A 27,541-nucleotide genomic window follows, 5' to 3' on the forward strand; every position below is an offset into this window, starting at 1 on the left:
AATGCCACATGGCCTTTAAAAAATTTTTTTCATTTAAAAAATTATTTATGATGGAAGTCCATCCCTGCTGCTACCATCATTTCTCACTGAGGCTGTGTGGCCCTTGGAGTAGTTCACACTTAGTAATCAGACCCTTCTAGCATATGTAGCCAATGTCTCAGCTCAACTGGTGGCCAGGTATTACTGAAATCAGTGTTATAAATCAATTAAAATAAATTAGGTAAATACATATAACTGTAAATAAGAATTGAGTAATAATAGAAAATTCCACTTCAAACTAGTGAGAGAAAATAGTACATCTAAGTGTTAATTTTAGTTCTGTCCCAACCCAACGGTCCCTCTTGAGTGTACTGCTTGTGCTGTGTGCTATTCTCACCATTTTTGGCATTTTTTTTTTTTTTTTTTTTTTTTTTTTTTTTGTGGTACGCGGGCCTCTCACTGTTGTGGCCTCTCCCGTTGCGGAACACAGGCTCTGGAAGCGCAGGCTCAGCGGCCATGGCTCACGGGCCCAGCCGCTCTACGGCATGCGGGATCTTCCCGGACCGGGGCACGAACCCGTGTCCCCTGCATTGGCAGGCGGACTCTCAACCACTGCACCACCAGGGAAGCCCCTTTGGCATTTTTAGGGTATTTTTCTCAGCTGGGTGTGAAGGCTTACCACTTCCCTTACGTCGAGATGGTTTGCATTTTGCTTAAGGGCAAAGCCCTTAGCCTGGCAGCAGAGATTTTGCCTCCAGGCCCCAAGGCCCGAGCTCTACCTGCAGTTCCCTCTCTTGCTCCTGGGTTTGACTTTGCCAGGCTCTCCTGTCCTGCTTATCTGGCCGAGCTGGAAAGTGTTTGGGAACAGCGTGATGACGGCGTGATGACTAACCTGTTCCTTTTTCCATCGATAACAAGGAGCTGGTTCTCGAGTCCTTTCTAGCTGCCCTCCTTGTCCCAGATACAGGCCTTAACATGTAAGTTATGTTCTTTACTTAAGCAAGCCTACGTGGCCATTTTAAAACTACTTTCTATCAGTGATTTTTTGTTTACCTTTTTCTTTAATTAATTTGGAGTGTATCAATAAATTCAGGCCTTTTTTGTTTATCACCATTTCTACACCCACCTTAAAGAAATATATATTTATACACATATACATATGTAGATCATAAATAATGTAAGAAGAGACAGCTTGACAAAGAAGGTTTTGAAGTCCTGGATTGAGTCCAGGTTCGTTTTTGTATATTTTCAGAGGCCAAGCACAGGGTCTTAGGGTGAGTTAAATTAATATCCACAGAACTCAGTTTAAGAGTTGAGTGTCTGGCTTAGGAGAGAGATCATGGGGTGTGATTAATGGTTCAGTTAATAAAAAGGAGCCTGGGCTGCAACGATGTGCTCAGGTTGCCAGGACACCCTGTCTCCCGGGCTGTGGTCCCTGCAGGGCACGCTACAGTTCCTAGGCCTTTTTTGTTCACGAGATGGGTTGTCAGCCTCTGAATGGCAGTGTTTCCAGAGTAAGACCCAAATGAACATCCATTTTTCTTCATTGTGAAGTTTGTTGGGTATTTGCGTATGCATCTTGAGAGCCCTGGAAAGATGATCCAGTTGGCTGCACAGCATTTGATGTTAAGCTTAGTTTCAAATCAAGGCCAGCTTTCTCTGAATTTGGAAGGCATGCTTGCCTGCAAGCAGAGAGGCAGGCCGTTTGCTCTCTGGAGAGCTGCGGCAGCTGTAAGGGTGAGTCTGTGTCTCTCCCCTTTATGATCCTCCTTTTCCCATTTGTTCCTTCATTGTTCTCCCCACTTTCCTACTGGGTCCCACCAATTCACAGGTTGAAGAAAGAAATTTGGGGGTATTGTTAAGTAACTCACAGTGAGTAGACAAATAATCTAAGCAAAGATCTATCTTTATGCTTTTAAAACTCAGTTTTGATTAATTGCAGAAGATGGGAGACAGGCGTGAGCAGAACTATCTGTATGATCACTCCTGGCTCACCCGTCTTTAACAGCTCTATATCGGGACCTCTGTCTTCAGCCTCAACCCTGACCTGCCTTTCCAGATTCACTTCTTTATTCTCCCCCAGATGTTGGTCCCATCTGACAACTTACCATTTTTTGATAAATTTTGTACCCTTTCTGGCCTCTGCTTTATCTTTATGCTTTTCTAGCTGCTTTTAATTTCCATTTTTTTATACTTCAGCTGTTCAATCTCAGTGATTAAAAATCATCTTTATCCTTTAAGACTCTGCTCAAATGTTATACAAAAAGTACAAAGAAATCTTCCTTCTGCTTCTTTAGGCCTTTAGTGCTTATCGACTCTCCCTGTAGTTGTACTTGTCTTAGCTTCCTCCCCGGAATATATGCTTCTGGAAGGTGTGAATCATGTCCTGTACATATTTGTGTTTCCTGCAGGGTCTGGGACCATTCTTGTCAGAACTGGCCATTCAGGGAATGGCAGATGACTGCATCCCAGAGCCTGTATGGGGCAGAAGGTCTGGGTAGATACGAGTAGTGAGAGAACGTCCAGGACAGTTGAGCAATTGATTTCAGGGAAGTATAGGGTGAATGGCAGACACAGGGGCCCACAGGGCCTGGTCTGAGGGAGGTTTACTCAGTGAAATGGGTAAATGTCTCACCTGGGCTTGGTGTCTGAACTCTGAATTTTTGAAAGATCTCAGAGTGGGGTGAGATGGGAACCAGGACTGGGAAAAAAACGGGAGTATATGCCAAACACGAAGTTGGTGGGGATGGAGAGGGGTGTGGGGTCAGGACAGAGACCAGTTGGGTGATTATGTATAAATTAGAGGCTTGGGCAACAAGGAACAAAGTAAGAACTGAGCTCCTCTAATTAGGACATACATTGAAACAGGACCAGGAGTCAGATGACATTGATTTGAACCTGACTTATTACTAAGGTGTTCACCAAGTATCCTTCTGTTTCCCTTCCTTAGAGGCTAGCCCATTCCTAGTTCAAGGTAAGTGGTTTGGCTTTTCTGTAAAGGGGAAGGAACCTCTCTCTGCCCATAGAAGGTGCTTACTGTATATATTTGCCAAATGAATTCCATTATGATGTTCTGATAATCCCCTCATGGAGAAAATGTTGAACTAAGTTATTCCCTTCTTAGGAATAATTACTACTTTTGAATTGATGGAAAATTATCATTTGATTTGTGTTCATCAAATTCTGACATAGTAAAAAGTTGTTTCACTTCAGATACGTTTTTTTTTTTTTTTTTTGCGGTACGCGGGCCTCTCACTGTTGTGGCCTCTCCCGTTGTGGAGCAACAGGCTCCGGACGCGCAGGCTCAGTGGCCATGGCTCACGGGCCCAGCCGCTCCGCGGCACGTGGGATCCTCCCACACCGGGGCACGAACCCGTGTCCGCTGCATCGGCAGGCGGACTCTCAACCACTGCGCCACCAGGGAAGCCCCAGATACGTTTTATTTAGTATCTTTTCATATTTTTAATTGCTAGAAGTTTAAAAGAACAATCAAAATGTCAATAATTATTTTAAAAAACATTTAAAGGCCAAGCCAAATGGACCAGAAATACATTGTATATTCATGAACTCAAGAAGAGACACATAGGCAGTTAACCTGGGAAGGTACCACCTTATCAAAGGTCTTGAACACTGTGCTCAGAAGATCGACCCTTTCCTCTCCTGTGATGTGATTATAAAGAGTTACTTGTACCTTTATGGTTTCAAGTTTTGTTTTTAATAGGGGTAAAAGCTATAGTGCTTTGATACTTCTTTATTTGGTTCTTAGTTAATGGCAGGTCAGGAACTAGCATCAAAATAGAATCAAGGTTATTATAAAGGGGACCTCAGATATATTTGTTAAAAAAATGTATTAAGTTGAGTTTGGTTTATGAGATGTATGAAGAAATTTAGTTTATATTTGAAAATCCAGACTTAAGCGATCCTATACTATACTTTAAATTACCAAGAAAAAGTAAGATTACCAAGAAGAAGTGCTATTTCTTTCTTTCTTTTTGTTAAAAAAATAGATTCCCCTTTAGCGTCCTCTAACTTTTTCCCCCTTTTAAAATTTAGGATTAAGTTAAATTATTTGTTTGTCTATCTACTCGTTGATTCATTTTTTAAGGAAAGAACCCCCAACACCTTCTACCTGTTTCTAGGTAGGTTTTTTCCCTTGTTTAAAATCCTTCAACTATTGTCTTGAATAATTTCCAATCCCTTAGTCTCCTAACTGCGGTTTGGGCGTTGGTGCTTGCTCTGCTGCGTCCTTAGCTCCTGTCTTCCTGCCCTGCTTGTGGTGGCCCCGCTCTCCCTGCGTCAGTCGGGACGTCCCCGTCCTCTGCCCGGCCAGCTCTCACAGTTCCTTCAGATGCACCTCGGTGTTTTCTCTGCAGGGCTGGCCTGGCTGCCAGGCTGCCTGGGCATCCTTCCCGTCAGCTCTTGTCCTGTCAGTCCCTGCCACGGCGTCTGGTGGAATACTTGTTTCCTGATATTGTAAAGTCTGTTTCTTTGTCTCCCCTACGAATAACCTGATGGGTTGGAATGGCCTCAGTGCTTTTTGTATTCCAGCCACTGGTAGGACACATTAGCTGTGGTCAAAAAGTGGCTGAATGAGTTTTGGAGAAGATAAGAAAGCAAGCGCATGGGTGTCTGGCATGGGCCACAGTCACGGCAGAGGGTCTGGGTAGGTGATATTGTCCTTTATCTCCAGTTCCAGCATGTTTTTCTCCCTACCCCTGTCCCCCACCTTTGAGTAGCTGTGGCTGTTTATTGAAATGGGATGAAATAAAGACATGAGAGACTTCACTTTCTTGCAGATTCTTAGGATGTTTTATTTGTGTCCTGGTGTTTGCTGCCTCATTGAAGGCAGGGGTTTAGATGTCTTTGACTACGCGTGAAGAGTTGATTCATCTCTCTGTTACGTTTTCTAATTCTTTTGCAGTTGTGACTGTCTCTGTCCTCCTTCATAAGCAGAAGGAGTATGATCATGGGGGTCAGGAGGGCAAACCTTGTCTCGTATGGTTTTGGAGGTCTTCTCAGAGCTCTGTGCAAAATACACTTACCTCTGGTCTGCCCTTGTCACTGCAGTGCCAAGAAGGCCTCCCACGCGGAGCACCTTCCAGTCAGTGACTGTCAGAAGGGCGCAGATCCCTCCACTTGGCTTGGGAAGGGAAAGTTGAAATACTCTAAGATACAAGGAAATACAGGTTTTGCCTCAGTTTTAGATAAAGTTACCATAGTGCCTAGTGCTGAAGAGCAAAGGAGAAGAAATATTAACCAGATCAGTGTAGAGTTCAGAGCCCTGCTGTTTACGCCGAGAGTACAGAACAGCTTCCTCCGTTCTCATTCAATGTGCATTCGCCAGAACTACCCAAGTTAAGAACAAACATGACTTCTTGGTGGGGCGGGGGTGGGGAAGGCCTCACTCTCGTGGACCTTGGATGCCTGTGGGAGGCCCGCATGACCTGTCTAGTAGGTAGCTGGTGGTTGCATGTGGCTTGAACACCGCAGAGCAGTCCGGCTGGGGAGCAGCTCTGGGGTCATCAGCGTGGAAGGTGGAAGCAGGTGAGCATGTCTGGGGAAGGTGTGTCAGGGCCTGTCCAGCCTTCCTCACGTAAAAGGGCAGGTTCACTAAAAGGTAAGTAAATACTCAGTGAATCCTGGGAGAAATTAAAAGTTAGCTTCTGTGTTGCTGCCTGACTTCAGCTGTAAGTATGACATGTAAGGTATTTCTTGTGAAGACCCAAATAAGGCTGTTTCCATCCTTAATAAATCTGTGCTTTTAAAGCCTCTTACTGTTTGCCATTTTTCTAAGATTTTATCAGTTCTTTAGTCAGAGGAATGGACTTCTGCAGAGTCAGAAGGTTTCTGAAAACAAAACTGAAGTAGATGTCAATTATATAATTCCATTTTGAGCGTAAGGCTGTAATCACTATTAATTAGATTTTCAGGTTTTTTCTATGAGTCCTTTATGTTTAAAGTCTCACGTACAGTCCTAGGTAGCTTCCTCAGCATACCGTGTTTATCATTGCCACTACTAATTTAAAACAGTCATCCTTGTTCTTTGGGTAGTATCTTCATAAAATCATAGTTTCACATGATGAGTGTGCCAGAGAAAGTACATTTGTTTCTAGTGAATGTAAAAGTTAGGCATGATTTGTAGTGTGTGTTCAGAAGAGCAGGAGAGGACTGCATGGCGGTGCAGCAGCAGTGACATGGTGGGCGGTGTTGGCTGAGAAAGTCTGCCCCACAGCCGCCTTGGTCAGCTTCACAGAATCCGTTTAAAGACGTGTGTGGTTCTGTGGTGTGAAGGAGAATGTAACAGCGATTGAATTTAGTTCCTCAGAAGGTAAATTTTAAAACATAAAGTATAGCCATGATTTACTTAAGTTTGTTGAGAAATCTTTTTATTAAAAGCTAGGAGAGTTTTGTGTGACTGTGAGTCAGTGGCTTTTCCTGCTTGCTTTTTCTCCTTTCTTAATTTTCTGTTAATTTTCATTGCATTGGAAGTCTGTGCACAGTAAAACGGAGGTCAAGCAGCCAAGAGGTCTAATTCTTCTTCTTCTTTCTGTTTTTGAGGGGCGAGGGTGGGCAGGAGGGGGCAAGGCAGGAGTTTTCATAGAAGGAGAGTAACACATTCAGTTTGTTTTGCTAGACACTGATTGTGTCCTACTAACCTAATTGTCCCTTAGATAGACTCTGTTATTATGACTGACTCAGGTCGTGAGAATGTCGTGGGGCCCTGGGTGTGGGTCAGTGGAGAAGTTCCCTGGCAGGGAGTCCTGCCTTTACCACTGGGCTGTAGGGCTCCTTTCCTTGCCTGGGGTTTAGGAGCATCAAAGGAAGGAAGTGATAGGACATCTTTTAAAACCACTTCATAGTTTACTGTAAACTAGCCTGGAAAGAAATGAGGGTTTTGGAAGTTCAGGAATAATCAGAATATAGAGCAGTGACTGTGGTAGAGCACATGTGCTAAACAAATGAAGAAACAGCAGTTTATAAGCTTTTTTAAAATAAAGATAAAATCTGTGTTAATTCAGAAAAGTCTATTAAATTTTTCCTTTATTTAAATAAGTGTTTTTTAGTGATGATTTTTCAGTTAGTGAGTGCTTGTTACAGACAAAAGGCTGTTAAAACAAATGACCTTACAATACATAATTCATACTCGTTAAAGTGTTCCCAAGTACTGGCTTGTATTCCATGGGGTCTTATCAGCTTTGTTATGATAGAATTCACTACTATGAATTATTTAGTACAAGGAATGCTTTTATAATCAGATTTGGAAGATGGGTCCAAGCTATTTATCTTAGCTCTTTACGTATGTCAGTCTTTTGCCGTGGATGGTTATAGTTCGGCTACCATGCCTTTTTCTGGTGTTACAGCTGAATGGTTGGCCTAGTGATCACGCGCTTTTGCCAGGCCTTCGTTGTTGCTGTGTGGGTAACTGAATGACATGGCAGAATGATAAGGGACATTTATTGTGTTTGTAACAGCATCCTGTGCCCACAGTTAACCGAAACAAATGGAAAGTGTCAAAAGCTTTTTTGGACAAATTTCTTTGAAAGGGGTGAGTAAGGATCACTTGTTTTTTTTATCCTCATAGGGAAATTCTTCTGTAACGATAAACAGAAGAAATAATACCATCTTTTATTTGTATTGAACTTTAACCCTTTTGAGAAGTAGTAATACTTCATTCTTCCAGGCACTTGTTTCTGGTAGAAAACTCCCCGTATTTGCCACTCAGGGAGAAGGATTTGGGGCCTTGCTGTGTCACCGCAGACTGTGTGCTCATCGTGAGCTTTCCTTCAGAGCAGAGCAATAACTTGTCCTTAATCGTTCAAAAGTGTCAGTAGATGCTCATGTGAATTTGAACTAGTTAGGTCCTGATTGTTAGACCTGTGTTCTTTATAAATTCTTGTTTTCTAAATTTGATTATTTAACAAGTGTTTATTGGACTTTCATATGTACTGGAGGTAAAAAAAAAAAAAAAAAGGAAGAGACAGATTCTGCCCTTAAATAGTAATTGCTTGTGTTGTTATTGGACCTAGTGAGGTATTGGACCTCAAATGCACAGATAATGGAGTCACTAAAATGCCCTGGGACAAATTACTTAAAGGGGTATTTTATAAAGGTTCACCTGAGTATGAAGCAAGGTTGGCCAGGCAGGCAGGCTAGATGGGAAGGGTGTTTCAGCTAGGATGGCACACTGTGTCAGAGGCACACAGGCGTGAAAGAGCCTGGCATTTGGAAGAAGTGTCAATGGTTCATTAAGGCCAGAGTATAGGATTTATATGCAAGCCAGCAAGGCTAAGAAAAGTTTCATTCCTTAAAGGGTTTTAGGCAGGAGTGTGACATATGGAGGTTTTCGTTTGAGATTGATCATTATGGTGGGTGTGGAGAGTAGGAATTACATTACCAAAGTCAGGAAGAACAATTAATTGGTTATAATAATAGCTGCAAGGATCATGAGAGTCCGGGAGAAGCAGAGAGAGGTTTGGGAGGTAGAATTAATGGGAGTTGGGGACTCGTGCAGGTGAGGGAGTCAAAGGGTCTGTGATGGCCTAGGAACTATATGACTGAGTGGCAGCGCCATTCACTGAGGAGGGAATACAGAGTAGAATGGATTTGAAGTGGTCAAGATTTTAGACGTTTCTGGTTTGGCTAATCAGGCAGAGAGATCCAGCCAGTAGGGTTGGAAATGAGATTCTGGAGCTATTTGTTCATAAATCATCAGTATGTAAGAGGCAGGCTATGTGCCAGATGAAAATGCATAATTATTGATTTAAATAATCAAGGGACTTGCTGTTAAAGGAAACCTGAGCAAGCAAATAAGCAGAATTGCTCATTGATCATCATCGAGCAAAAGATGTATTTTGTGTGGAAAGGAAAGAAGCAGATAAAATAATTTTCTAATCACGCCCTTTATGGTGGTGATTCAGATTGCTAGCTTGATTTATTCCAAGCAGGTAGTACATTAAGTAGAAGTAAATACATTAACCAGTAATTGATAAGAGTAAGTCACTGGAACTTGGATCTTCATCCAAGAAACTGGAAGGGATTAACGTGTTCTCTTTAGTATCACAAAATACTGGAAGTAACGGACCAGTTACTGCAGAGAACAAAGCATGGTGTTGTGGCTAAAACAGTGTATACATAGCCAAATTATTGTTCACGTGTGATTAAAAGGGAGTGACAGTTTCAGATTTTCAAGGGGTAGAGAAAATGTGTTGCATGTGTGACCTTTAGAAAAAAAAGATGTACTATAGGAGAAAAGTCAAAACTAAGAGTTTGGGAAGGGGCCATCTTTGTACGAAAGCATTGGGAATGAGCACTGGAGCAGATTAGATGTAAAAGCAGGACTAAGCAGGTGTTATTCAAGGTTGGAAATAGTACAAAATGCCAGGGATAACTTAGATAGACTATGGCTATAAAACATATAATCTCTGGAGATGGAGCCTTAGGGGAAAAGGAATGGCATGATCAGTCCTTGGCTAACCTGGATCGGATTGTGTATCATAAGATGGATTTTACTTTTCCCTTGATAATCAGCCAAAAACTGGTTAATGGAGGACTTAAACAAACTTGGAAGTCACCATTAGTAGAATTTAAAATAGGAGGGGATATATGTTTTCTAAGTAGCTGGACAGGATTAAAGCAAGCAAACATGGTTCATACAGCAGGAGATGAAAAAAACCAACCAAACAGGAAGGAAACAAAAAACAAGACTCTAAAAGACAAATACCACTGAAACAATTTACATTAAATGTGTTTAATGTGTTAAATGTATTAAATTTCTGTTTTAAAAGACGGACTCAACCTAAAAAATAATCCTCAACTGTGTCCTGCTTTCAAAAGATACTTAGAACAAAGAAACATAGAAAGGTTAAAAATAAAAAGGTAGGCCAAGATTTATAAGGAATACACAACAGAAAACACAGAAGGTTAAGAATAAGAATTCCAAAGTAGAATTGAATGAAAAAAAGAAAAGCACTGAAGACAATAAAGGACAGTTTTAAAAAAATTCACTCGTTGTAATCATTAGCAGACCAGTAACTATGAAGAATTGAAGTTATATGAGCTGCCTTCACAACAGACTTCTAAGCCCAGTTTTTATATTTTCACTTCATAAAATTAAATGAATGGGAATCTTCTGATTCATGCTCTTGAGTTAGTATATTCTTAATACCAAAAATTGGACCAAACATTGAAATAAAATATCAACCAAGCTATGTTTAACAGATTACCAGAGTTCTCCAAGAGATTAATGGAAGTTCTGTGGAAGAATTTTGTGGCTAGACAGTTTTGGAAAAATCTGTATAGGGTACCATTTTTGAGAGTCACAGTGCACTTTTTAGCATATTAGGGTCCCCGAGAAGTCTAGCCCAGTATTTGTTTAGCCCAGTATTTTGCAGATACCTTTGATGATGGATCTCTCTCTGTCTCTCTGTTTTGGTTGTGGAATACCAATAACATCTTAAGGGAATCTGGCATTTTAAAGAACAGAGTTTGGAAAACACTTCTGAATATTGGTGTATACTCTGTAATAAAATTAAGACTAACAGAACAGTTGAAGAGTCAGTCATTCATTAATCAAGGAGGGTTTATCTGAGCATATAAAGGTGGTTTAATAGAAAAGGTCTAGTTATATGATTCATTACCTTGTTTGGTTCAGTAAGAAAACTTGTATGATAAGCTTACTAGAGCAGAAAAGCATTTGATATCATTTGATACCTAACCCCTCCTTTTTTTACATTAAAAAAACTTAGAAAATTGGGAATATCGTTTGATATGGAATATGGTCAGTATCATAATTTGTTGCAATTTCATAGTTCGTCATTATTCTTACCTGCTATATTTTAAGCTCTTTGAGAGAAGGAAATAAGTTAATTTTTGCATTTTTTTGGTCACCCAATCTAATATAGGACCTTGTGTTTTATGCATTCTATTGCGATTTGTTAAATGAAAACATTATTTGGAAGTGTATCCTTATGTAGTTTTTAGATCAAAATGGATTATAGTAAAAAATGATCTTTTTCTTTATGTCAAATATTTTTTAAGTGTGAAATACATGATTTTTCAAAATGGAAATAGATACTCTTCAGGATGGGCCTCTTTATGTTTGCTTTATTCATTTGCCTAGCAAGCCTTGAATACTTAAGGTGAATTTAAATTTTGTCTAACAGTTAAGTGACAGGGAATTTTATAAAGGTTCTTGAACAGTAAAGGGGTATTATAAATACTGTTTTTAAAAAGGATTATCCTGGCCAGAAGGATTATCCTTGGTAAAGCAGGATGCGTAAGGAAGACTCCTATAATGGCAGAAGTGCTCATTTAGGAAAAGCAAGGGATTTGGGGACTCGAGGCTGGCTCAGAACTTTCCAGGATGTGGTTGGGTTTTGAGCTAAACACAATTTTTCTGTAGTCTTGAGGATTGCATTCCAGCCCATGAAACCCTAGCTGTGAACTGTGGCTTTACAGAGCTTGAGAAAATTTTGTTTGTATGCAGATTTCTGCAGTCTTTTGATTTCCAGGAAGAAGCCACAGTTACTCAGGGCTGTGTGTGTGTGTGTGTGTGTGTGTGTGTGTGTGTGAGTGTGTGTGAAGAGACACACAATAGGCTGAACTTAGTGCTGATTTATAGGAGTCAGGAAATCTGAATTCTATTATTTTCTCCTTGTATAATCTTGGATAAGTCATATAACTTGCCTCTTTGGAGTTTTCTCACCTGTAACCTGGAAATTATTTCCCCTTTCACTCCACTGTGATGTCTTGAGAAGGTAGGTGCCTGTGGGAACTTTTTAAAAATTACAGGGCTTCCCCGGTGGCACAGTGGTTAAGAATCCGCCTGCCAGTGCAGGCGACACGGGTTGCTTAGGAACAACTAAGCCCGTGAGCCACAACTACTGAGCCTGCGCTCTAGAGCCCACAAGCCACAACTACTGAGCCCATGTGCCACAACTACTGAAGCCTGCGTGCCTAGAGCCCGTACTATGCAACAGGAGAAGCCACCACGACGAGAAGCCCGCGTACTGCAAATAGAGAAAGCCTGAGTGTAGCAACGAAGACGCAAGGCAGCCAAAAATAAATAAATAATTTCAAAAAATTACAAAACTGTAAGTGTAAGATGTCAGTAAAGCATATTGATACTCATTTTGCTGGAAGAGGACATATAAACAGAATTTGGAAACCCTAAAAATCATGGCAACAAGGAAACATGAAGATCTTTTTTCTTTTGGATTTTCAGGTGAAAATTAAGCATGCAGTTAAAACTAGTATTTAAAAGCCTTTCTATTACAGAGAGAAAATTAATAATACAGTTGTGTCATAATTTAGAATCAGTATTTACATTGCTAACATTTTGTTACTTATTCTAAAGTAATTTGTTCAGTGTATACACTGAAATCTGTTGTTTTAACTGTATAGCTAGATGAAAATATGGCAGAAGAGGTTTGCATGAGCTTTCTTTTCCTTTTAAGGGTTTGCTCGAGGAATAGGCAGGCTTTTCTTCACTGGACAGACGGTAAAGGGAGGATATTGAGTGGATTTCCTAAGCTTGCATTTGCTGGATGGTCACAGAGTCAGGGCTAGAATTCATAATTTTTGTTGTTACGCACCATATTTTCTCCCTTTGGCTACAGCATTTTTTTACTGATAATTATGACTTTGTAATAATATTTGATAATCATAATAATCTTTTAGGAAGATAGTCCAATGGTGTGTGCCTTTTGCTTATTGATTTACAGATTCACGGAAGCCACAGGGAGTATTTTCTATAAGAGGACATACGAGTTTTTCTTTGAAACAACAAATTCTCAGGCTTATTAAATAAGTTACATTCATATAGTCATTTACAAATGTGTGAATTAGTAATGGGCTTATAGCCCACACATTTTTCAATGTTGATTCATAATAGGACAAACTGTATAAAGTACTTCATGAAATGATGCTCTGACATGCATTCATAAAATGATTGATTTTTTTAATGTAAGAGAAATATCTATATGGGAAAGGTTAAAAGGGGATAAGTTATGAAACTGAGAATGTCATCTATTTTATATGGTTTTTCCCATTAACTTTAAACACATGATAGTTCCCTTGTACCTTGAGGTAAATAATTATAAATTGGAATCTTAGAGCATCACATCATCTTTAAATAATTCAGAAACAGTAACAAACCCAGTAGCATTAACTTAGTTTTTTTTGTGAGGTCAGCTGTGTATTTGAAATGTCATTCTAAGCAAATAAAAACTTTCGCTTCTTGGTATTTTAGATTTCAGATTAATTGGCCACTGACTGTTTCTCAGTAGTGTTTTATTCCGTGAAGACTTTCATGAAGGGATCTTAGGAATGGCTCAGGCATCCTAGGGAGGCTCTGCTCAGGGGCAGGGACTGACCTGCAGCAGCCCAGGGTCCCTGGCTCAGAGGGAACTGCTCCAATTTATGCAACGTGACTTATTTATTTCAGAGGAAATTAGAATTTGGTGGATGTTTGAGACTGGAAGGGACTTTGGAAGTCATGTCCTCCAGTTGTATTTGATATTTTAGGTAACTGAGGCTGAGAACGTTAAGTGAGACATTACAAAGACGGTGCTTGGTGCAAGTGGGTTAAGTTGTATTCTGCGTATCATATTCAAGTGCTTTATTTGTGTTCGTGAGAATCTCCTTGATAACATCACTGAAGAAGTAAACAGAAACAGTGAAGTTCTAAACTTGTAGGATTGTAGGACTCTTACATTTCATTCAGTGCTATAACAGAAGAAATGATTATTTGAGAAATTTCACGTAAATGGTGGACTAATCCACAAGTTGTACTTAAAATATATTTTGTTAACATTTAACAAAATGTTGTAAAGCAAATCAGTTTCTTAAAAATGACACGTGAAAGGGACAGCGCTTTAATTGAAGTAAAGACCTCATTAAACTTTGACAATTAATGAAATAACTATGTTTGTTAGGACACTGGGTTTTATGTTAATATATCTTTGACATATTAAACAAAATATAGGTAGATGTTCTTCAGGTTTACCTCTGTTTGATGGAAGTAAAGAGTGAAATCGTCAAAAGGTAGGCAACAGGGAGAAGTCTGTATCAGGACAGCAGATTAGTCAACTTCTATGTAGTTGACTGTAATGGACATTTTTGGTGGCAAAACTGTAAATCCCAGGAGATACAGAGATGTGCATAATTTGATTGCCAGCTTTCAGTTAGGAAGGTGTTCTTGGACATACATTAATAATGGTTTTGCCATTCTTGAGTTTTCTCTTTTGTTTAAATATTAAATAATAAGTAGGTCTATTTGGCCTCTGTTTCCAAGCGGACAGGCTTGTTTTAATCTCTTAGGCTTTGACCTGGAGAGGCAACAGTTGTGAATAAGTGTGTGTGTGTGTGTAAGAGAGAGAGATGGACTTGTGTTTGCCTGCTTTCTTATTACAGCCTAAGATTCTGATCATGGATTATGACTCGGTTTTCTGGTTGGTATTCTTGCTGCCAGGCCTGCGGTTTTGATTTCTGTATGTATTACAAGTAGTTAAATAATATGAAAAAAACATGCAGGGATTTTAGGGTTATTTTTTGGAAATACTACTTCTGTTTTTAAATTTGAGAAACTGTGACTTTTAAAACCTCTGTTCCTTGTTCCATGCTATCTACTTAGGGACTTAAACACACTTATTGTTTTGATATTGCTTTGATAAAATAGAATCCAGCTGGTAAGCAGCGGTTATTCACTGTACCTTGTGAAGGCGTATTGTGGAAGAAGAACTGTGCTGGATATGATGGGAGATTCAGAGGAATCTGCTACAGCCTTTGTCACCAAGGATTTTATAACCCTGACCGATGGTTTCATTGACAATGTGAGGAAGGCCCTTAGTGCCTGTAGAGCACACCATAGTGTCAGGCTACTGCAGGGACATCAACGGACAGGGGGTCTCCTGGGGTTTGGGTGGACTCCCCCGAGGCCCCAGGGAAGCAGAGAGGTGTGTGCTGGGCTGTGACTGGAAGCTGTTGCGGTTGGCGAAATTAGGGTTTCTAAAGGTCAAAAATGGGCCAGTTTGGCAAAAAGAGTGCGACATGAGGCTCTGATTCACTCTCTCTATGGCTGCCAGTGGTATTTGTAAAATGGAAAACCAGCTCTAACTCTTCGTCTGAGAACCAGCCAGTCTTCGGAGGCTGCGTTGAGTAGCCTGAAACGTGAGCCTTGCCTTGACTTTCCATCGGCTGCATCTCTGGCAGCTGCTTCTGAGGCCTCTTCACTGGGATGTGAGCTCTTCAATGGAAGCCTCCCTTTGTTGTTCATCTTTTTATCCTTAGTACCTGCCTGCTTCAGAGAAGGAAGTCAGTACATTGCTGTTGAATAAATAGGGGCCTGCAGTTCCAGGCTAAGGAATTTGGACTTTATTCTAAAAATGGTGGAGAACAATTAGAAATTTTTAAGCAGAACGATGATACAGTGAAGGTATTCTAGGATGATGAATGCAACTGATTATTATGATGCTAGCTAGCCTTCTCAGCATTATACTCTGAAATGCTTCTGACTTATGGTAAATACACATTTGTAGTCCTGGACACTTGTGGTAGTTAATCGATGGAACAAATCCCTGCTGCTTTTCTTATTTTACTCTAAATTAGCATTTAGAGTCAGTTTTAACCGCTGCTTTTTAAGTTCACCAAAACAAAGCAGGATTAGGTAGGCTTTATTTTTTCATTCATTTGGCAAATACTTGAATGTCTGCTTTGTGCCCATTGTGTTCTAAGCATTGGGGGACACATAGCGTGTGATTCCAGTAAGCAAAAATCACTCCTAGTAGTGGTTCAAAAATCATGTGAAGAGAACATAAATAGAAACATTTTCCTTTTCTCTGTTTCATATTTTTCTCAAGGACATCAGAAATCTGGGAGTGTAGGAACCTCCTCTGGACTTCCTTGGACATTGTGTGTATTGGTGATACCTGGACCATTTAACAGTTTGATGCTTAATTAACAATAACTTTCAAGTGATTTAATAATGAGATATACACATGCCAGATTTTAGTTCTTAGGAACTGTATCAGTGTTACTGGTGCTTAGTACTCATTGATTACTCACAATATACTAGGTGCTCTAACAGAAAGCAAGGTTTTGACTTTATTCGCTGGGCAGTTTTCACAAATGGTAAATACAATATAAATAAATGTGCATAGTATTTCACTAACTTAGGCATTGGAGTCCTTTATAATAATCTGTGACTTTAAGTGCCCCCTTTGAAGGAGTGGATGAATAAGCACTGTAGAGTTCTGAACTTCATTTCTTCAGTTGATAGGCTTGACTTACTTCCCGTCAGCCTATTTGACTGAGAGACAGTTTTTACACGGCTTTATTGGAAAATTCATATATATAATAATTTCAATTTTAAATAGTCAAACTGCTTATATATTCATAAAACTTTCATTATTTTTCTAGATCATTCAAAAATTTAAAAGATTCGTGACTAATGGTTGACTTAAGGATTCTTAAGTGAAATTTGGGTTTGTGTTGACAGCAGTTTTACCAATTTTAGAACACATACACACACAACAGAACACGATGTCAACAGTAATAACAAGATTATCCTTATCTCCACTAATATAATGACAAAATATTCTAAGCCGAAATAGAACATTACTGGTGGTTTTGGGAAAGTCCAGTGACAGTACGCTTTTGAAAGGTACTAGGAAAATCCGTATTAAAAACAATGTCTTCACTGTTCTATTTTCAACATACAAACAAGCACACCTGTGAAGACCGGGTTGTGTTAATGGGGGTGCCCACTTCTCCTCTCTGAGGCGTTTCTTTTACTTAGCAGGAAGAGAGAAGCTTTTGGCTTAGTGATTCTGTATTTTAACTTAGTTCTGTCATGAATGGGAACTGTGTCCATCAGTTGAGATAAGCCAGGTTTTCTGGTGGATGGTTTGTTTTAAACAGGTGTTATCGGTGATTGCCTCATTTTATGTATGGTTCAGCTTTGTGAAACTACTTAAGACGTAAAATTTTCACTTCATACTCCTCTGGGAGGGAGGAAATGAATTCTCCCAATTCAGAATGTTTCTTGGTAAAGCTTTCTTGATGGGTCTATTAAAGTCTTGTTCTGAGTTATAGAACTAAGAATCTCATTTCTTTTTTTAAAAAAAAATTAATTAATTAATTAATCTTGGTTGCATTGGGTCTTCGTTGCTGCGCGGGCTTTCTCTAGTTGTGACGAGCGGGGGCTTCTCATTGTGGTAGCTTCTCGTTGCAGAGCACAGGCTCTAGGCACGCGGGCTCGGTAGTTGAGGCGCACGGGCTTAGATGCTCCGCAGCATGTGGGATCTTCCCAGCCCAGGGCTAGAACCCGTGTCTCCTGCATTGGCAGGTGGAAGAATCTCATTTCTTGAATTATGTGATCTGATATAAAAACAGTAGAAGTATAAGAAATGTGATGTCTTGACATATTGAAGGTTGCAAGCACCTCTGACCATCCATGAAGTGGAGCCTTTCTGTATGTAATGAGTATGAGGGACAGACAGAACCCAGACAGAACACCTCCCATGTGGAGGGGCACTGCCTGGAATTCCTCCTCTGTCCCCTTTCTTCCCCTTCTTTCACCCCCTCATTAAATGAACTCCTGCTTATCCTTGAGGCCTCAGTAGGAAGAGTTCCTTGACAGCCCCCTCCCCCGTTTCCCCCAAACTCTGGTATATGCTCCTTTATCACCTTGCCTTTTTCACCTGTCAAACTAGCCATCATAGGGACCCTTAAGGCTAACTAGATTGCAGGCTCCCTGAGGGCAGCAACCGTGTCCGTTCTGTGCAGGATATACGCCCAGTGCCTATGTAGCACCTGCATATAATAGGCCCTTAATAAGCAGTGTTAATGTGGTGACGACGGAGATATAAAGGTACTCAGAAATACTTAATCAGTGTCAGTGAGGATCTGTGTCAGCGGAACTGGGTGAAACACATCTAGTCAATCTGAAAATAATAGAGGAAAAAGTCGGTGTGATATGTGGACTGCCCAAAATTGAAAAAGTCATATTATGTTAGATTAGATTTATAATCATACTGACTTGCTTCGCCTTGTGGATTTAAACGAACCTGAAAATAAATTGACCAGGGCCTTCCTCCCAATCAGCTGCACTTGTTTTTTATTTCTACCCTAACTACGCAGCTGTCTATGCATCCCTTGTGCTCAGTTGACGGCTAAATTGTCTTCCTAACAACTAATCTTGGGTTTGTAGCACATGTGACTGTGCCTTGCCTTACTGATCAGGTTCTCCTCAAAAGTTCAACATTGTGTCTGATTTCCATGTTTCCTTTCTTGGAACAGGTGGCTCTAGGGTCTCAGGGATTTGGAAACTATTTTTGTTATTGTTTACTGCTTTGCGTAGTGACCTTTTGATAGCTGCTGAGTTGTGGGAATAGGTTTGATAGTATAAATATAACAGGAGCATATCTCAAAGAGATTTTTTTCTTTGTTTTTAAAATGTTCTTTTCCTTAATTATGTCCAAACTGATTTAAACGTTAAAAACAATTATTCTGAATTTTTCTCACACGAATGAGAGTGTTGAACTGAGTACGGAACATACGTGTGAGCAAGACACACTGAAGTATAAGTTAATGTGTATGGTTTTTCTTGTAATCTTAAAAATTGAGACCAGTGCATTTGTGGTAACTGTGAAGTGTCACCCACAGAACCAGCCTTAGAAAGCTGTAAATTGTGAAATTTGCTAAGGAAACAGATATCTTCTTCAGGGAGTCTGAAGTGTGGTTGTTTTTCTGCACATTGTGTGATACATGCTTAAGGTTTAACTACAAATTGGTGAGGGAATAATGAGGGATGAAAGGGTCCAGAGGGAGGAGAAAGGTAGTCTTGTTACTTGTTTCAATAGAAACAATATTGGCATAAAAAATTATGTATAAATATATAAAGCTGGGTTTTGTGAAAAGAAAGGAGTCGTTCAGTTTGATTGGTGATTGGTTGCTGGTCGTCTTCCACATAACTTGTCATTTCTGTTTCAATTTCCTGAGGCCATACCATTGGGTGCATACTGAAATATTGAACGTGAAAATGAAAATCTATAAATCATTTTCTTTGTTAAAACATGTATGCAGAATCTTGGCCCTAGAAGATGACCTTATGAGAGAATTTATGCTGCGATTCTTTAACGAGCTAGAAGATTTATGTCACTGGATCACCTTTCTAATGGTCATTTTATTTAAACTTATGGTCAATATGTTTAGAACAGTAAACTGATTAATGGAAATTATTTTTATATGTGAAAGGATGTATTTGAAATTATTTCCATAGCTATTGAAATATTATCTTTCTTCTTAGTTTTCTGTTTAGTAATGAACTCAGATGTCAAGGCATATTGGGTGTGTGTTTGGTGAAATAGAATATTAAATCCATCGAAGTTAATATTCTGATTTGTTGAACTCCCTCTTACCTTTACAGTTTCCTTTAAAGGTGTGAAATGCCAAGATACTGTGTGAAGAACAGGTGGTGGTTGTTTTCTCCTGTTTCTAGTATTGTTATTTGCTGGCTGTCATGCAGGCCCAAACAGAGTCGGTGCTAAGACTAAACGACAAAGCGAGCAAGAAGCTTGGCCTGCCCCGACTCTGAGGGAGCTGAAAGTGGACGGGGAGACGCGATTAGAGCCCAGCGGTTCATGAGAGCACAGCCACCAGTGGGAGCGCCAGCATAGCCGCGTTGGTGCTTCTGCCCACGGGTCCCAGGGAGGAGGAGAGGGGCCTGGGTGGTTGCTGTGCTTGCATTGCATTCCAGCTCATAGCTCTGGAACCCAGGGCTGTCATTTGAAATAGACATTTGAAAATTTTGCTGTTTTTGGTTAATTATGATGTAATTAATCCCTGATTGTATGAACCAATATCTTATACTTCGATTAGTTATATTTAAAGCACAATTGAGAGAAGTAGATACTTGCATCTTTCAAGTTAAAAGGACTAAGGATTCCTCCTAACTGAGTGGAGTGAGCAGTCGTAGGATGCTGCTGAGTAGGCTGTCATAGCTGTCAGGCGGATGTTAGGTTGCACTTTGCATTGTTAATACTGCTTTTGGTTTTTATAACCTCTGGTTGAAAATTCTTTCCAGGGAACAATTTTTATATAGAATTTCACTCTGGGAGAAAACATCTCATGACTCACAGACCTCTTTAAACTTTCAGATTAATGTTAAAGGCTTTTAAGATGAAGGCAGATTTTGTTTCAGAATATTTCAAAATATTTATTCTTTTGGGACCAACAACTTAAAATTATTTTATTCATTCCTTCAGGGGCTGCATTCTTCTCAGTATTATGCTCAGAATAGCTACTAAGCTCGGATGATACACTTTAAAAAATTCGAAAAGGTAACTACTCGGTTAAACAGCATTTAGTCGATTTTAAGAAGTTGTTAAAATGAATAAAGAATTTGTATATTAACTGATTTAAAAGTTAAACTTCACTTTAGCTTCCACTGATTAAAAAAAAAAAGAGGGGAAGAGTATCATTATTTTGTGTTTACTTAAATTATTTGATTTGTATTGCTGTATAAACTAATATGTTAATTTAAGAATACAACACTGTATTAGACAGGGTTCTCCAGAGAAACAGAACCAAAAGGATACACATACAAACACACACACACACACCTCTCTGTATATGTGGTTACCTTAACCTGTGCAACTAGCCGTGTATCTAGCTGTATACATACATACACACATCAGATACACATGTATAAAGAGATTTGTGGTAAGGAATCTGCTCACGCAATTCCGGAGGCTGGGGTGCCCCCAGATCTGCCACCTGCAAGCTGGAGACCCAGGAAAGCTGGTGATGTAGTTCTAGTCCAAGTCCAAAGGCCCCAAAACCAGAAGAAGTGGTGGTGTAAGTTGTAATGCAGTTACGAAGGCCTAAGGGCTAGGAGTGCCAGTGGTGTGAGTCCCAGGCCAAGGGCAGGAGAAAACCAACATTCCAGCTCAGCAGTCGTCCAGAGAGTTCCCCCTTGCTCCGCCTTTTTGTCGCATTCAGGCCCTTGATGGATTGGATGCTGCTCCCCCATGTGGGGAGGGCAGGCTGCTTAACTCAGTCCTCTGATTCCAATGCCTGTTTCATCTGGAAACACTCTCACAGAAGCTCAGAAATAATGTTTAACCAAATATCTGGGCACCCCATGACCCAGTCAGCTTGACACATAAAGTGAACCATTCCAAACACCACGGATAATTCTTTCCTATGCTCTTAGTCATACTATTTCCAGAATTGCTTGTACTGTACTTGAATCAGATGAGAGAGAGGAAAATGTTTTGATGAAAATATTACTTTAGCCTTAAGTTTCCTTTTCCTGAAGATGCATAAAAAATAGCCAGGGATCCCTCTCGCCCACCCCCAGTACTGTCAGAGTTGACGTCCAAATCCACTGTGAAACTTAGGAATTGGGTCCGTTTCAGGGTTGTCATCTGGGAGCATACTGTCATGTCTCAGTCAGTTGCAATAGACAGACTCTTGAGACTCCTCTAAGTTTCAACATACCTCCATCTTCCTAAGTCAGAGTATTCTGGTATTTTCTCCCAAGACAGGCAAACCAACTCAAACTGTCAGAGTGGTGGTGTTTTTAATACCATTATTTTTCTTTAATGCTTTTTAAATGACTTAAGCTTTAACAAAATGTATATTTATTGAGTTTACTATTTTATGGAATGCTAGAATTAAAATATGGTTTTTCTAAATGAATAATTATCAATTATACATTTAGAAATTTAGTATTTTTTTCTAGAAATGTTTTGTTTTGTTCTTTATTTCCACCATTTATTAGAAGATTGGCCCAAGAAGAGAATGACTATTTTATTTCCAACAAGTGAGATTTGTTAGAATATTGACTTTTCTAAATCAGTGAAAGGTTTGTGCTGTGTTTTCTATTAAACAGTAAAGGGGTAGTCATAAATTTTATATAGTATTTATCATTTTTATATTTTTAAAACGTGTTTAAAAACAAGTTGTAACAGAGATCAAGTTTAACAGAGATCACTTCTGTTTTAACTCAGTGGATTAGGAACCCTCAAACTGGGAAACTAGCACATGGAGGGGTCCTACCTAGGCTGTTGTTCCCCTGGGAAGGGGGTCTTTTGGCAGAAGTGAAATGCTCTTTCCAACATGCCCTGAGCATTCTTGTGTGTGTCTTTTGGGCACGTAGGAGGGGAATTGGGAGGTCCTAGGGACATTGTCCTCCAAATATTCCCACCTACAGTATATGAAAGTTCTAGTTGCTCCATATCTTGGTTTTATTTTGCCAGAATTTAAAGTTTTTAGCCTCTCCGATGGGTATGAAATAGTACCCTGTTGTTAGTTTAATTTGCCTATCTCTGATCATAAAATGCTGAGATTGAATATTTTTTCAAATGCTCTTCTGAAAATTACTTGTTCATGTCTTTGCCAATTAAAAAAATTGGATTGTTTTGTTTATTGAGCTCTTCACAAACCCTAGATATTAGGTCTGTGTTGGTTATATGTATTACGAATATTTTTTTCCTGGTCTATGAATTTTCTGCACTTTTTCAGTTGTCTCCCTTGATGAACAAACATCATTGAGCTTATCAGTGTTTCATAGTTGTATCTTTTATCCTGAAGTATATTTCCTTCTACTTTGATGTCATGAAGATACTTGTCTATTTTCCTCAAAAGTTTTACTTTTCACATTTAGGTCTCTAGCCCACTGTGTGTAGTGGAAGGTCGTGGTCCCCTACTTATGTATGTACACATGTAGTGCCTGTTCCGTCACATATAAAGTTTTCATACGGGAGTAGTTCTGTTTCTGGGCTGTAGTTCTGCTCTGCTGGTCTTTGTTTTTTCCTGCTTCAGTTACACTTTCAGTAAGTCTTGATCTCTGTTTGGGAAAAGCCCTTTGCCTTGGTGGTGTTTCTCAAAAATTTCTTGGCTATTTTTGGCTCCTTTTTCTTTCATAATTCAGAATTAGTTTCACAGACATAACAAATACACAACACATTTTTTCAGGAATTTGTCCATTTCATCTAAGGTTTTAGATTTACTGAGAAAAATTATTATTATTTTGGTATTCTTTCCCCCTGACACTTCTTATTCTTCTGGATTTGTAGTTATTCTTATATTTTTATTATCTTTCTTTTCACTTTCCTTTTTTCTCGATCAATCTTGCCATATGTTTGTCTATTTTTATTAATTTTTTGTAAAGAACCAGCTTTTGGTTTTGTGGAGTATTACTGTCTTTATTTTCTATTTCATTTATTCCTGCTCTTTTTAAGTTATTGGTATGACTTGGAATTTTATTGGATGTGGGGCAGACAGGGCTGAATGAAGGATTACTCCATGGTTTCCACTGTAGGGACGAAGTGGATGGTAGTGTTTAAGGGTTGAAGTGAAAATAGTTGAAATCAGTTCGTGGGGAAGTCATTGAGTTCACTTTTGTATAGCAAGCTTGCAGTAGAGATACTTAGAGGAGAAGCTGGACCTGAAGTAGTCATTTCGGTATTTGCTTATTGATAGAGATAGTCAGTGGAGAAGAGTGGGAAGAGGGCAAGACAAAATGCTTGTAGGTCAGTGGGAAGCCTTCCTGGCACAGCAATACCACCACCATCCCTATTTCCATTTAGTTTAAAAACCTCTGTACTTCCAAGAATAGTTGTGCGTACATTTGCAGTAATGTACTAATATTTGCAGATTCCACAAATATTTCCACATGTTTATTTCCACAAACGCCCCTATGTCACATCTCAGAGCCCCATTTCTTCCCAGTCTGGATCCTGACCTCGGAATAGCAGTCTCAGCAGAACTGATGATCTGCTACCCCGACAGTTAGTCTTGGGCCCAATCTTTGGCCCTTTCTGCTGACCGCAGACAATGAAAGGAGCCTTCTTAACTTTTCATGTGACCTCAGATCACTCTCAGTTTTCATCCCCTACCATTCGCTGACGACCCCAGCAACAGCTGATTCCATAGTTCTTGCAAGTCACTACTTCCCATCAGCCTCTCATCAGGTGGGATTACTCCACCTGCCAGTAAATTTCCTTCAGCTGGTATTGCGTCCCACTGCATGACTAGTGAAAGTTTTAACAATCGCACTATTACTCATGCGAGGGGCTGTCTGTGCTTCACCTGTCGCCTGTGATCCAGGCGCAGAATCCCGTCTTTGAGACTGCTTTCTGGACCACTCCTACTGGCAACTGCCATTGGCCAAATTCTTCAGAAAACAGACTCTGAGATCTGCATGCGTGGCCTTTTTTTTTTTCTGTATAATGCTTTTGGGAACAACACCTGGGAGGAAGCAGGATGGTCAGTGGAGGTACTTAATTGCAGTGTGGTTGCAGCAGAGGCTTCGTTCCAGGGCTGGACTGGCCCTTTGGGATGGTCCCAGGTTGATGGAGGGATCTGGACCTTTGTATGACCGTCTATGGAGGCAGCGGCCTCGAGAGGAGCTCAGGTGTGAGCCCTCAGCAGCCGTCACTCCTGCAGCTCGAGGGACCAGCTCCTGACCTGGAGGGTGACCTGGAGGCTTTTAGACTCTCTTCTTTCCAGTGCACGCATTTCATACCACTGATATTAATTAGTTAATTGTGTGGTTTAACTCTTTTCTTTACCTACTGCTTTTTTCTTTTTTCCTCTGCTAGTTCTGTTTGCTGCTGAGAGAGGTGTTTTAAAACCTCCAACTCTTGATTGTAGACTTGTGTGGGGTTTTTTCCTTCCAGTTTTATCAATTTTTTGCTTAATAGATTCAGGCTATGTTATTCAAATATAGGATTGTGTGCCTTGTTGAATTGTACCTTTCATTTTTATAAGATATTCCTCCTTTTAATAACGCTTTTTGTCTTTAAAAGCTACTTTGTCTAATCTAAATAGAGTTACACCAGCTTTCTTTTTGGCCATTGTCACGTAGTATTTCTTTTTCATACTTCTAATAAATCTTTTTGTGTTCTACTGTGTATGACGTATCTTACAGACAATTCAGAATTTATGAGTGTCTGGTGTGATCAGTTTTGTCTTATAATTGGCACTAATAGTTCATTCATTTACATTTAAATGCCATTACTGAAATATTTGGATTTAAGCCTATCATTTTATTATTTATTTTCTACTCTTCCAGCTGGTCTTTGTTGCTCTTTTGCCTTCTTTCTTGCCTGCTTTGTCAATCATTCCATTGTTGTTGTTGCTCTTTCACCCCTGCCCCATTACCTTGCTAATTATACTCTTTCAGTGCTCTGTTGAAGAATGCCAGGGAGATTTCAATGCATCTCTGACCTCTTAGAGTCAGCATTAAATTAGAACTTTTATCACTTCATGGGCAGTGCATTGCTTCTTTTTATAGATATCAGTTTTCTGGTGAAATTCTCTGTATTTTCAGCTAATTTACAGAGCATATTAATCATTATTTTAAGGTTTTTTTCTGATGATTCTAAAATCTGTTTCGCTTTTGGGACTGCTTCTGTTATCCACTCCCCACCCCTTTTTTTTAGGTTGTATGTCTGGTTTCTTGGCCAGCCTGGTGATTTTTATCGCACAGCAGATCATAGAGGGCCTGAATGGTGTCACCTTCTCCAGAGAGGATTTGGTTTTCTTCTGGAAGGCGGTCACCTTTCACCTTGATCCGTGGAGGTTGGTCTGTCCCGGACCTTGACTGCTGCCTCGGGTGCTCACCCAGACCTCTGCCCCATAGCAGTCTCTGAACTCCAGCTTTGTCACCCCAGCACCTCGATTCTGCCAAAATCGCTTGTTTGGCTTCTTGAGCTGTCAGCAACTGCTTTCTCTTTGGTTTTTTGGATTATTTTTGATGCTAGACTTACTGGCTGCCTTCCCTCAATTTTGTACTTGTTCATGTTGAGTTGTTGCGATCCATAGAATTTTTGATAGCGATTCTTGCGGTCTGTGATGCACAGGCTATGTTTTATTGTTTATAATTTTATTAATTTGTGGGCTTTTTAGTGGGAGAGGGTTGTATTTGCATTCATTTGTGGTGAGGAGGGAACAACAGAAGTGTAAATTAAATTAGTGAGTCCCCCCAGAATTAACCCCATAGGGTGTATCTGATTTAGTGTCGTTAGGATAGCCACAAAATAGTTCAGTCTTACTTTAGCTTAAATTTCATGGGCCTGTATCCTATTTTATCTCATTGATTCATTTCATACACTTGATAAACCCAGAGTATGTAGTGCAGTACTCAATGGGAATGGCAGGCTCCAAGTTTAGCAGAGATGGTTTCACATAAAAAGGGCCAATGAAATACCTCCTGGGTCCCAGATTTTCACTGGGCCAAAATGTGACAAACGTTGCTTCAGATCAAGGGTGGGCAGACTATGGCCTGTGGCCAAATACGGCCCTGACCTACGTTCTGAATAAAGTTATATGCGAGCACAGCTGCTCCCCTCCTCTGTACGTGTTCCACGGCGGCTCTGCCATTAGGGCCGGCTGGCTGCAGCAGACACGGTATGGCCTGTGAAGCTGGAAATGTTTGCTCTGTGACCCTTTGCTGAATGAGTTGGCTGATCCCTGCTTTAGACTGTCAAACTTCAGTGACTGAATCCTTTTATAGAACCCATCATTAATAGGCTAAGAAATTGGCCACCGCTTAAAAAAAAGGCTCTTCTCTCTCTCTTCTTGCCTGCTGTTCTTCCTTGATTTTTAGAATTGCTTCTTCTGCTCCCGTCTCCCCTCTCTCTGGAACCTCACCCTGTTGATCATCTGCTGGGAGAAGGCAGGTGACAGAGGTGGGTGGGGTTTCTGCCCCAGGGATGTGCAGACCTTGAGGAAGCAGCAGGGCTGGGAGGTGCGCCTTCCCTCTCAGGGGCCACAACGAGGGACACTTGAAGGTCACGTTTAAGCTTTGTTTCAGAATGCAGCAGTTGCTGAAACTGGGTGAGACACAGACTGGTTCAGTCATCAGAATTGGGGAGCCTTTTGTTCAGCAGGGCTTTTAATGACCTGTGTGGCCGTCACAGAGAGCACTGTAGTTTAGATTTAGCATCGAGCTAAAATGTCACCTCTGAGGACACTTGATTACAATCGTTCCTCTGAGGGCATCTAGTCTGCTGACTCTTTTTGGCTGAAGGTAAAAAGTCAGAGGTACTTTAGCCACGTCTCTTTCCAGAACAGAAATAACTCAGATGTGGCCGCGGCAGCACTGGAGCTCCACATTTGTTACACTGGCTTAGGGGCTGGGTGTTCGCAGGCATCAGTCATCATGTTCAAGTTTTAGTGCCGTCGTAGGCGTTGTCAGGAATATGAACAAATGGGGCCCAGCCTTTGTTCACACGGAGGGCTGGCTGGGCGCCCTTGTCACTTGGCGTCCCCTGCCAGCCACGGGGAAGGGTGCTGAAATCCAGCGTGGAAACTCAGTGCTTGAGAAGGTTTTATTTTTGGGTTGGAAGCAGATGACTCCCGCACCTGTGGAGCGCTGCGTGCACAGGCTCACAGGCAGGCGGAGCGCCCCCCTCGCTCTCCTCCCCTGTCCCGGTGCCATGTCACCAGGACAGTCTCGCCGGGAGTCGAGGTGGCTCAGGGGCCCAAGGGGAGCCACGGCCTCCGCGATCTCCCTCTTATCTAATGTGACTCTTGTGTCAGGGAGGAGGGG

General features: G+C 40.5%; 1 protein-coding gene across 7 annotated transcripts in view; it reads left to right on the plus strand.

Annotated features, from left to right (window-relative positions):
* Nucleotides 1-27,541, plus strand: part of NEK7 (NIMA related kinase 7) — a 146,665-nt gene that overhangs the window by 8,824 nt on the left and 110,300 nt on the right. The window contains exon 1 of one of the 7 annotated variants that reach the window (XM_032624349.1): nt 695-956. The exons of 5 other annotated variants lie outside the window; for them this stretch is intronic. The gene's annotated coding sequence lies outside the window, so the exon portion shown is untranslated. Of the gene's footprint in view, nt 1-694; nt 957-6,172; nt 6,308-27,541 lie in introns of those variants that run through there. One more of the 7 variants, XM_032624366.1, reaches the window with a different exon arrangement.

Source organism: Phocoena sinus, chromosome 1, assembly GCF_008692025.1.
Source record: "Phocoena sinus isolate mPhoSin1 chromosome 1, mPhoSin1.pri, whole genome shotgun sequence".
Taxonomy (NCBI): domain Eukaryota; kingdom Metazoa; phylum Chordata; class Mammalia; order Artiodactyla; family Phocoenidae; genus Phocoena; species Phocoena sinus.